Consider the following 11,709-nt stretch of genomic DNA (forward strand, 5'->3'; position numbering starts at 1 on the left):
GGGGTGTAGACAGAGGCAAAGATAGATAATCAGCCCTTATTGAAACATAGACCATAGTATGTGAAGTACAGATATTGAATGTATAGATAAATAAGAAGGAACCCTAAACTCTAATAGATGAGAAGACTTTCACATTGAAGTGATTAATTCATTTTAATGTGTATGTTGGTTTGTTCAGGTTTCTGTTAACTTACTGATCAAAAACACATTGTATCTTAGAACCCAGCTCCTGGTGTGTTTGAGGGCTTTCAGTAAAATATAGCAAATCCAAAAAAGGCTAGTGTGGTTACTGAAATTCACATTATGTTTTCAGAACAATAGCAACTTTTTTGTGAGTAACAGAGAGATAAGAGGAGGAAAAGTAAAAAATAAAGGAAATATGCGAGTTGTGATCATAAATCACACCAACTATAATTTAGGTTAATTGCTTTAACCTTATACTAGAAAGGACCTTAGGGATTATTTACTCCAACTCCTTAGTTTTACAGAAAGGGGAGTGCGTTCACTAAGATTACATGTCTAGTGGGCAACACAGCCATTATTAGTCTTTTGCTAAAAACTGCCTGAATGAAATCTAATCATTCAATAGTAAAACAACTTCTTGCTTAAACTTGAAATTATAAAATCAGCATTGGGCACTTTGAATTGCTGTGCTGTTTTGCTTAAGTGTTTTTAAGTAGCAAGTACTGGCCTTCAGAATAATAACACACAGAAACACTTCTGTTATGACCTCTGTTAATTTAAAACCTTAACCTCTTTGGAGGGGGTCACAAACGGGGGAAAAAGATAAGGGAGTAAACACTTGTGAACCACCCGATGTTTATCAGATGCTTTAAAATATATATTTCTCAATAATATAGGTATTATTTCCCTTTTATAGACAAGGAAAGCAAGGCCCAGTTTAAATACCATAACAAGGTCCTTTGGCTAGTACTTGAAAAAGTCAAAATTCAAATTCAATTCTGTCAATTCAGAGCTCAAAATCTACCTTGCTCACATTGCCTTTCTGGTGGTCCTGTGAATGGACTTCTGTGAATTACATTCTGCTATTCTAACAGGCCACCACTCATCTGAAAGTAATTACATATAACCTGATCATTACCTGATGTCTGGGTAAAATTTATACTTCATTTTCTTAACCCTAAGTTTTTTTTTCACTTAAATTTTATTGTTTATACAGAATTATTTTAATGTAGTACTAAGGGTGGAACCTAGGGCCTTAAGCATGCTGGGCAAGCCCTCTACCACTGAGCCACACTCCCAGCCCCACTTATGCTGAATTGTTATTTTTACTTTAATAATATATGTGGCAAGCAAGTGGGGAAATATGCAGGCAGTTGTTTTAAGTGTAGACGTTTGCTCTTTTCCTTAGTGCCATTAGGTAATTAAACCTAAAATCATCCCATATTGAGCAAGCATAATTCTGTATTTGGACTCTTTCCCATTCTTTCCTTATGTTCTTTCTGGTTTTTGGACTGAGGAATTTGGTGTAATTTTAAATGAAATGATAATAAGAGACATAGGATGATCAGTTGCTGTGAAATGTTTGGGTGGATTTGAGAAAATAATAAAGATAATGCTATAAAAGACTAACCTGTGCACACTGTCAAAATGCCTGTTTCTTGTTTTTGCTTGTTCTACTTAATTACATTTTTTACTAATTTCCTTTCCTTGCTCTCTGTCTGTTCTTTTCTAACAGCTGAAGAATGTTCTGCTGACTTTGACCTCAACTTTCTTATTCCTGTTGCAGTGGGTGTGGCCTTGGGCTTCCTTATAATTGTTGTATTTATATCTTATATGATTGGAAGAAGGAAAAGTCGCACTGGTTATCAGTCTGTATAATCAATTTAGTCTAGTGCTATTTTTTTGCAATGTTTCCATTGGCTGAAAGCCAGGAAATGCTGTGCAGTAGATTGTTTAAGATACACAGACTAACCTCAAAGAGTTGCTAGCTAACTTGGGCATGAGTAGCACTTATTTAAGAAAAAAAATGTATTAGGACCATTTTCTCCATTTACTTTTTTCCTTTGTTAAAATGTAATTGAAAGAAAAAGTATGGCTTAGCGTATGTCTTTTCAAAGTAAATAATGATTTTAAGCCTCTGGATCCAGTTATGAAAGCATTTCTACTGAAGTATAATTTTATATGTTGCAGTTACTTGTATTTTGCTACTTTGATGTTATTTGCAAAATCAAAATTGTTAGAGAATTTCACATGCTTCTGGAAAATAAATTCAAGAACATAATGAATTCATTTTTATTGGTAACAAACAAATTTGGTTCATAGTAAGATTTCTTTTCCTCACCTCCTAGTGAGGATTGTTTAAATCTGTGTTTTTCTGATCGTTAAAAGAAGAAAAAAGAGGGCTGGGGGTGTAGCTCAGTGGTAGAGCACTTGCATAGCATGTGCAAGTCCCTGGGTTCCATCGCCAACACTGCAGGAAAAAAAAAAAAGTATTTCGCAATAATGTATTTAGTAGCAAAGGTCTGGCAGTCCTCTCTCTCTCTCTGTCTCTGTCTCTCTCTCTCTCTCCATGATTGTTAGTGGCCACTATATTTTTGCAAGAAATTTTTCTTTTGCCATTTGAGTTTTTTAATATGTTGATTAGCTCAGATTTAATATTTTTGGTGAAAGATGAAATAAGACCATCAGCTTTTTTTAGGGTGTTGATTTAGTATGGGTTATGGTTTTTGAAGGTTATGATTTAGAATTTTTCCCCTTATAGCCTTAACTTGTTTAGAAAGTTAAGTCATCCTGAACTAAAAAACTACGTTCTTTGTGTGCCTCCTCCTGCACGCTTCAGTTCCCTATATGAATAAGCTCAAATTGATATTTCTTATGCATTGATTTCTTTTTTCTCAAAGCAGCAACTGCTAACTCTAGAGGCTAGGGGGCCCTGACATGTTATCAGTCAGGTGGCTAGCCTAACCAAAACTAGACCAGGATTATTCTGTAAAATTGTTGATCCTGATAGAGACTTTTATCCCTATAGGGACCTCTAATGGCTCTGGCTTCAGAAGTAAGGTATTAGAGACCACTCATCCTGGTGTCTGCTTGATTGTTTGGCTGCTGAGTTGCCCTTTTATTTGGAGGCATGGTGCTGTGGTTGTCTAGGACCCAAATGGCAGCTTTGTACACTTGTCAATAGTATTAGGCAGATATTTATTTTCCTCAAGCTGTTTTATTTGTACAGTGAACTAAAAACAAGTTCCCAAAGATCTGCTTTCACTTCATAAATTTTCTTTGGATTAAGTAATGCTAGTTTGTTATTAAACCCAAGAATTAAGTTCCAATCTACCTCTTAGCACAATGCACATGCTCACCACTGTATTGTTAGCATTCACTAATGCCAGGACTCTTTATCACTGACTGGAATTAACAAAATGTTAAGAACAAAGTTCATCAACATGCTTCCTTATCTTATCTATATGTACATCTTGAAAGCATATATTCCAAAGTGAGGTAGAAAGTCAGATTGTTCGGTTGTATCGCCTTTAGAACTCTGTAGCTCTGTCTTGCAGATTCAAGCTCTCTGTTTGCCCTAATATATAAGGAATGTTTTCTTTTAAAACATTTGCTTATTTGTTACTTGGTAAAAGGCATTTTGTATCATAAAAAACAGTGGCATTGTTTCATGCATATTTTGAGATGATTGTTTAAAAGCCAGCTTCATTAAATCAGCTTGTGATCTTGCCAATTATATGAATTGAACATTCCAGATACATTAAAAAATATGGGTTCATTAAAAATTTTTCTGTTTTTTGGGCCAGGAGACTAATTCATTAATTCTTTACTACGTATCATGCCTTACTCTTAGATAATTAGCAAACGTGTTTAATTCTTTGAGAATAAAATACAAAATATTAAAAAGGATTAAAACAATCTGCTTCAACTCCAATAAAATACAGGAAGTTTAAAGTCTATGAACTGATTATTCAGTTAGGTTTGCTCACTGAGTTCATTCTCCGTTAATACAACAGTGGATCCGAGAGTAGGACTTAGAACTCATGAATGGAATGAATCATTTTTTACCTAAGCTTCTTTGGGAGAGCTGATGCTTGCTGCTACTATAAAGTTTTGGATTTATCAATTTAGAGAACTACTTAATACTTGCAAAATAAAGCATACTGTGGTACTCCTGTTTGATCTGATGTGTAATTTAGATTGATATATCAAAAAATAATAAAGATGATACATTTCATGCCACTATGAATAACTTCATTTTTATTCCATATGCTCAGCCTTAAGAACTTAGATTGATTTGCATAATCTAAGTTCTTTAAATTCTGTTTTCTTGAATTGTAAGCATGAATCATGATCTCATAGGTCACAACTTAAAAATCATTAGTTAGGCATTAAAACCTTTTTTTAAAAACAGAAACTTCAAATATGGGGAGGTACATGGTCATGAAAATTCCTTGAGAAGAAAATATGGAAGTCTAATGAGTAGAAGGACTGCTTAATAAATGTACTTTAACATATATATATATATATATATATATATATATATATATGCCTGTTTGCATAAGCAAGACATGCTTCATGGGGCAGAAGAGGAGCTGTCCATTTTCTGAAAAGTCTCTTAAATTCAGTTGTTATATGATTGTATTAAATAGCACCACCTACATAATTACACTCCCTCCTTTTTACATAAGTTAGGATATTTTTTGTGAGAGAAGGAATTGAACATCGACTGTCCGCATACTTCCTGAATAATAGTTACATTTTCTGATCGTTACACACTTAACAGCTTTGAATTAATAAAAAGTGGCCTTACCATGCATTTGTAGGACTGGTGAGGGAGTGTCAATAGAACCTATCTTTCTCGTCTCAGCTGTTTCATTGAATAGACTTCACAACTCTGCACTTTATTTTAAGATTGCTGCTAGTAAGAAGAGTGGTTCTATATATGTTGCTTGTGAAAATTACCACGTATCTAATAGTCAACTTGAAGGTTCATCCTTTTAAGTTAAATGTGTATAATTTTTGAATGCTAGTACAGTCTTTAGAACTCTGAGGAAATTTTATTCCCTTTGCTTTTACCTTCTACATGTTTTCAAGGCAATATAAATTTGGGTTCCTTTGTTTCAAGAGGTATACACAATTAAAAATAGAAATCATGGTTTACAGTGCATAATTAGGAGGAAAAAAGCAGTTATAGTTTGAGCAGTTCCAGTTCTATGCACTTCACATACATTATTTCATTTAATACTCATAGCAGCTCTCTGAGGTTGGGCAGTATCATTCCCAACTCACAACAGATGAGGAAACTGAGAGGCTTGAGATACTTAACCAAAGTAACATGGAAGTGGCAAAATTGACATTTGAACCCAGCTTGATTTGCCTCCAAAGACCATGTTGTTAATTAGTATATATCCTGATGTTCTAAAAGCAGTAAATTTATAAAAGCATATGTCTTACATTAAATAGTTACAGAAAAATTTTTTGTGGGACTGGGGTTTTAAAGCAGGGCTTCATACTTGCAAAGCAGTTGCTCTACTGCTTGATCCATACCTCCAGTTCATTTTTGGTCTGGTTATTTTGGAAATGGGGGTCTCAGGAACTATTTTCCCAGGCTGGCCTTGAACTATAAATCTCCCGATCTCAGCCTTCCAAGTAGCCACTCGCGCCTAGCCAGAAATCTGACTTCTGAATTCCACTAGCCTGTTTGTAGTCACTTTATAAATATTCTTCAATATTCTTAAAATAACAAGATTAGTCCAGTCCACTTGAGGGGTGGATGAATGTTCTGGCAGCAAGCTTTTTGAAAGATCAAAACTAAGGGTATTTGTGCTGTACCTCATTAGTTGTGTTAAGCCTTGAATACCACTTTTTTTTCAGGGTAGCCTCATCTAATTATTCTGATCACGTATCATTGTCATTTTGCCCTCCAACTGTTCTGCACCATGAATCATTTTGACTGTGCATTAGTGTGTTTAAGAGACTAAATGGAACTGTCTCTCTCCTCACTTTCCTTAAATTAATGTCTTCCCTATCCCCCAGTCATCCCATGGATTTAAGTGCAGAGTAGCCATGGCTCTTGGCAACCTGAGCCTTAATATACAGTTCCTATTCCCAAATCTAGAGCCTTTTTGAAAAGGTTTCAAGAAATCTTTGCCTGCATATTTAAAGTTTCCAGCCATAATCTGCATCCTCACTTCAGCCTTATCACCTACTTTCCTGTACTCACTCCACTCCAGCCATACTGGCTTTCCTGGTGCTCTTCAAAGACCCTAAGGGTTCTCTCATCTCAAGGCCCTTGCACTTGCTCTGCCTTCCACCTGGAAAGATCTTTCTCCAGCTCTCTTCATAGTTCACCCTCTCACCATAGGCAGGTTTTTTTGTCACCTTGTCAGTGGAGCATTCCCTGACCACCGTGTTTAAGATAGCAATTCCCACACTTCCTTTCCCTGTTTCACTTATTGCCACCATCTGACATGCTGTATCCTTCACTTAATCTGTGTTTCATGTGTATTTCCCACTAGAAGGTAGATTTTATGAGAGTGGTAGTTATTGCTGTGTCTACTACTCTGTCCTAGTCCCTAGAACAGTGCCTGGCATATAGTTTACACAGAATAAATACTTGCTGAATGAAGAAATGGTCATCTTGTGTGTGATAGCTAAACACTAAGCATGTAATGCTGTATTTCATCATTTCTAATATGCCATCAATTGTAAGATAGTTTTTGTCAATTAAACTGTGGCCACGTGAACCCTACTGATTCCAAAGACGTTAAAATGTGAAAAAAAAAGTGATGTACATTTCTAGTTGATATGTTCCAGGCACTGTGGCGAATGCTGTACATGGATTATATCATCAACCACTAATCATTAATTAATGATCAATTAATAGCTAATCAGGTATCATCTAATTGTATCCTCCAAGCAATCCAAGCCAATGCCTATATGCACTCTCATTACAACATACTGCTTCTTGTGCCATTTTCATTTCCCCCAAATAAGTCCATACCTGTGGTTGCTATAATTCTCAATTTGAAAGCAGAGAAAATATTTAATATTAATTTTTCCTTTTACGTGCTATATATTATGGTATGGTAGATATGTCAGAACAGAATTTGAATCTTTTCTCTTAAAACACAAAATGGCTGTGTGACCTTGGATAATTTATTTAACCTCTCTGAACCTAGGTTTCCCCATCTCTAAGATGAGATAACACTACTTTCTATCTTATAGGAACTTAAAGAGAATTAAGATAATGCTACCAAGTACTTAATAAGCAATAAAAGCTAACTTTTTAATGATATCAATCTGAATCTTCTTTCTAAAGAAAGAAAAAATGTCAGATGTTTAGATAAGATCACAGAAGGAGGAAGTGGAGACAAAATTGGGCTGAGATGAAGAGAAATCTACTCAAGCTAGTTTTAAAAAGAAGAATGAATTGTGAAGTTACAGAGTAAGTCTCACAGAATCCAATCAAAGAATGCACCCCTGCAACAAAAAGGAATAGAGAATTAGATTTTATAGCTTCAACTGAGAGAATACACAGGTGATGACTACAAAGAAAGTTTAGAAAAAGAGAAATAATGACAAAACCACAATAAGATACCACCTCACCCCACCTAGAATAGCTCTTATCAAAAACACAAAAATGGCTTATGCCTGTAATCTTGGCCATTTGGGAGGCTGAGATTAGGAGGATTGTGGTTCGATGCCAGCCTGAGCAAATAGTTCATGAGACCCCATCCCCAAAATAAGCACAGCAAAATGGTCTGGAGGTGTGGCTCAAGCACTAGAGTGTCTGCTTTGCAATCATGAAAGCCCTGTGTTCAAACCCCAGTCCCACTAAAAAAAAAAAAGACAAAAACTAACAAATGCTAGTAAGGATTCAAAGAAAGGGAAATTCTCATACACTGTTGATGGGGTTATAAATTAGCACAGGCAGTGTGGAAAACAATATGGAGGCTCCTCAAAAAAGTAGAAGTAGAATTCTCTTTATATGATCTAGCAATCCCACGTCTCGGTCTATAACCAAAGGAAATAAGATCAGTACCACTGTATACTTGAATGTTTATTGCAGCAATATTTACAAAAGCCAAGATAAGGAATCAACCTAGTTGTCCATTGACACATAAATGGATAGATAAAATATGATTCACATACACATTAGTAAAAAAAATGAAATTCTGTCATTTTCAGCAATATGGATGGAACTGGAGAGTAGTGTGTTAAGTGAAATAAGTCAGGCATAGAAAGACAGTTGCTCCGTATTCTCACTGCTATATGGAAACTAAGAGATTGTTCTCATAGAAGTAGTGATTAAAATAGAGATTACAGATTGTTGAAATGTGGAGAGAATATGATTAAGAGGTACCAGAGTACACTTGGACAGGAGGAATAACCTCTAACGTTCTATAGCACAGAAGGATAACAATGGTTGGAAGTAATTGACTGTTTTGAAGTAGATAGTAGAGAGGATGTTCCCAACACAAAGAAATGATACATGAGGTGTTGGACATAACAATTACCCTGATCTGCTCACTAAATATTGCATAGTGAAATGTATTGAAATGTCACAATGTACTCAAATGTGTACAATTATTATGTGTCAATTAAAAATTTTAAATGAATAAAAGGCATTGTTTGGATTAATAAAAAGAAAAGGATAAATAATGATAATTTATAGGCATTATTTTAAAAGTGTTATAAAGCTAGTGTATAAGAATAGACCAACAGTTCAAAGAACAAAATACAATATATGCACATGTATACTGTATTTGTGCTTATTTGGTATTCGATAAAGATGCTCATTTCAGATCAGTGAAAGAATGGAACATTGAAAACTGAGTCCAATATAATAAGATGCTAGGTAATTATTTTGGGGAAAATAGATTTAGACACTGACCTCAAAACACCAAAATAAATTCAAGTGTGATTAAAGAGTTAAAATTTTAAACTAAAATGTATAGAATCATATAGATGGCTGTACATCTTATCTCAAAATACATAAGACTGTGGGGCTGGGCAATGTAGCTCATTGGTAGAGTGCTTGCCTAGCATGCACAAGGCCCTGGATTTGATCCCTAGCACTGAAAAAAATTAGGGGAACCAAAGAACAAAACATAGTGAAAGTGGAAATATTTCTGATGATTAAAATGCCACCAGACACAAATTTAAAGATAAAAACAAGAGAAAATACTTGTTAAGTATGACAAAGGATAATATCCTCACTGTGAAATACTGACAAAACATGGTAAGATGAATAGTTCATGAGTGAACTGGATCAAAGACATGAATAGGTGAATCATGACAGAAGAAATACACATGGATAAGCAACTTGAAAAATGTACCATCTTCCTAGTAAACAAAGGAATGGGTAAATTAAAACAAGATACCTTTCAAAGTGGCTACAGTATTTTTTGATGATAATATTCACTTTTGGCTTTGGTATAGAAATCTACACACTAACAATGTTGAGAGTGAAAATGAAAATTTGAAAACAAAGTGTCCAATAAGGTAGAACTAGTTAAGTATATTATGAAATATTGGCAGCAGAACTAGTCAAGTATATTATGAAATATTGACATGACAGAATGTTAGACAGCTGTTTAAAATCACTGATCTCCTGGAGTGAGTTCTTAGAAGAACAACTTGTTATAAAAGCCTGAGCCTCAAAAAACCAAAAATCGTATGTTCTCCCTCATATGTGGACATTAGATCAAGGGCAAACACAACAAGGGGATTGGACTATGAGCACATGATAAAAGCGAGAGCACACAAGGGAGATATGAGGATAGGTAAGACACCTAAAAAATTAGAGAAACTAAAGCAGATACCTTAAAGCAACTGAGGGCCCCCAGTGGCCTAAGGACCTCCCTGTAGGCCCCACCTCTTAAAAGCCCCAACTCCTCTTAATACTTCCATATTTAATAAGCCTCAAACCCATGAACCTATGAGGGAACAAATAGCACCCAAACCTTAGCAGTCACCAACAGCAAAATGGTCATGAAGTTTTATGAAGAGTACATTCTACATAGGTCCTCAGTTGGTGATCCCTTATAACATTACCCTATCATTACAGAGGGTAAGGGAAGAACCAAAACTTTGGGGAGCTTGGAAAAATTCAGTAATTTATTTGAAGTCTCATCCCTAGTGAGCAGCAGAGCAGGTATTTGAACCAAGAATTGAGGGCCAGTTTAAATAATTCTAGGTAATCACATTGAGCTACATAAAAGCTATTCAGAGACCTACAAACATAACAGATTATAATTGTGAAGCGCTAAATAATCATAGTGAGATCTAGCTTTGGGTCTATTGTCTCTGATGCACCCCGTCCTCTCCAGTGCTCCTCTCCCAAGTAACCAAAACACTCCAAATAATCACAACTCTGGGGATGGGAGAAGACTTAGGAGGCAGAATCAATTTTGTTCTCTGACCCCATTCCTGTCCCTGTACCAAGCAGATTACCAGCCTCCACCTTCTTTAATCTCATGGAGTATTTGTCTATGAGCAGGCAGTCTATAGCATGGCTGCTCTCCAGAAGCCTGAGCATCTTGATAGGATAATGCATAGGAGGGAAGGAACAGTGCCTTGAAGGACAAATAGGCAGGAAGGAATTTTTTTATTAGCATATATAAGTTGAACGGGGGGGGGGGATTCATTGTGACATTTACATATGTGCTTACTATATAGCTTTTTTTTTTTCCATTTTTCTTTTATTATTCATATGTGCATATAAGGCTTGGTTCATTTCTCCCCCCTGCCCCCACCCCCTCCCTTACCACCCACTCCACCCCCTCCCGCTCCCCCCCTCAATACCCAGCAGAAACTATTTTGCCCTTATCTCTAATTTTGTTGTAGAGAGAGTATAAGCAATAATAGGAAGGAACAAGGGGTTTTGCTGGTTGAGATAAGGATAGCTATACAGGGCATTGACTCACATTGATTTCCTGTGCGTGGGTGTTACCTTCTAGGTTAATTCTTTTTGATCTAACCTTTTCTCTAGTTCCTGGTCCCCTTTTCCTATTGGCCTCAGTTGCTTTAAGGTGTCTGCTTTAGTTTCTCTGCATTAAGGGCAACAAATGCTAGCTAGTTTTTTAGGTGTCTTACCTATCCTCACCCCTCCCTTGTGTGCTCTCGCTTTTATCATGTGCTCATAGTCCAATCCCATTGTTGTGTTTGCCCTTGATCTAATGTCCACATATGAGGGAGAACATACGATTTTTGGTCTTTTGGGCCAGGCTTAATTAGATTCACCCCCTCCGTCATTTCCCTTATTCCCCGTCACCCCTTTCTTAGAACAATTTCAACAGTTTAATTATTCTATTTTCATACACCTATATAAAGTACATCTACCCTCTTTGTTTACCAGTCCCTCCCCCACTACTTACCTCCCCCAGACAGGATTTTATCTTCCTGACCATTATTAAGTGTACACTGATTGTTCAGGGGGGTGTTGCCTTGGTATTTCACACATGTATATATTGTACTTTACTCAGATTAACCCCCTCTATTACTTACTCTATTGCCCTGCTCAGGAGGGAATTTTTTTCTCCTACCCCAGGTCTCTCCATTTACAATAACCAGGCACAGGGTCTGGGCTGAGGTGTATTTAGGATAGGTTTGCTTTGCCTCCTCTTTCTATACAGTCAGCACAAGAACACAGTCTGTGGTAGGTACCAGGAGGCCGGAGGGAAATTTTTAATTGTAGGACATCAGGAGACCTTAGGAAGACAAGGCCTTGGGGAAATG

At 36.2% G+C, this 11,709-nt stretch overlaps 1 non-coding gene across 1 annotated transcript; it reads right to left on the bottom strand.

Annotated features, from left to right (window-relative positions):
* Window positions 1-11,517: 11,517 nt before the first annotated feature.
* LOC141420153 (small nucleolar RNA SNORA51) lies at window positions 11,518-11,646 on the bottom strand. Its single transcript, XR_012444839.1, has one exon. It is a non-coding gene; the product is annotated as a small nucleolar RNA SNORA51 (small nucleolar RNA).
* Between the last annotated feature and the right edge of the window lie 63 nt (window positions 11,647-11,709).

Source organism: Castor canadensis, chromosome X (genome assembly GCF_047511655.1).
Source record: "Castor canadensis chromosome X, mCasCan1.hap1v2, whole genome shotgun sequence".
Lineage (NCBI taxonomy): Eukaryota > Metazoa > Chordata > Mammalia > Rodentia > Castoridae > Castor > Castor canadensis.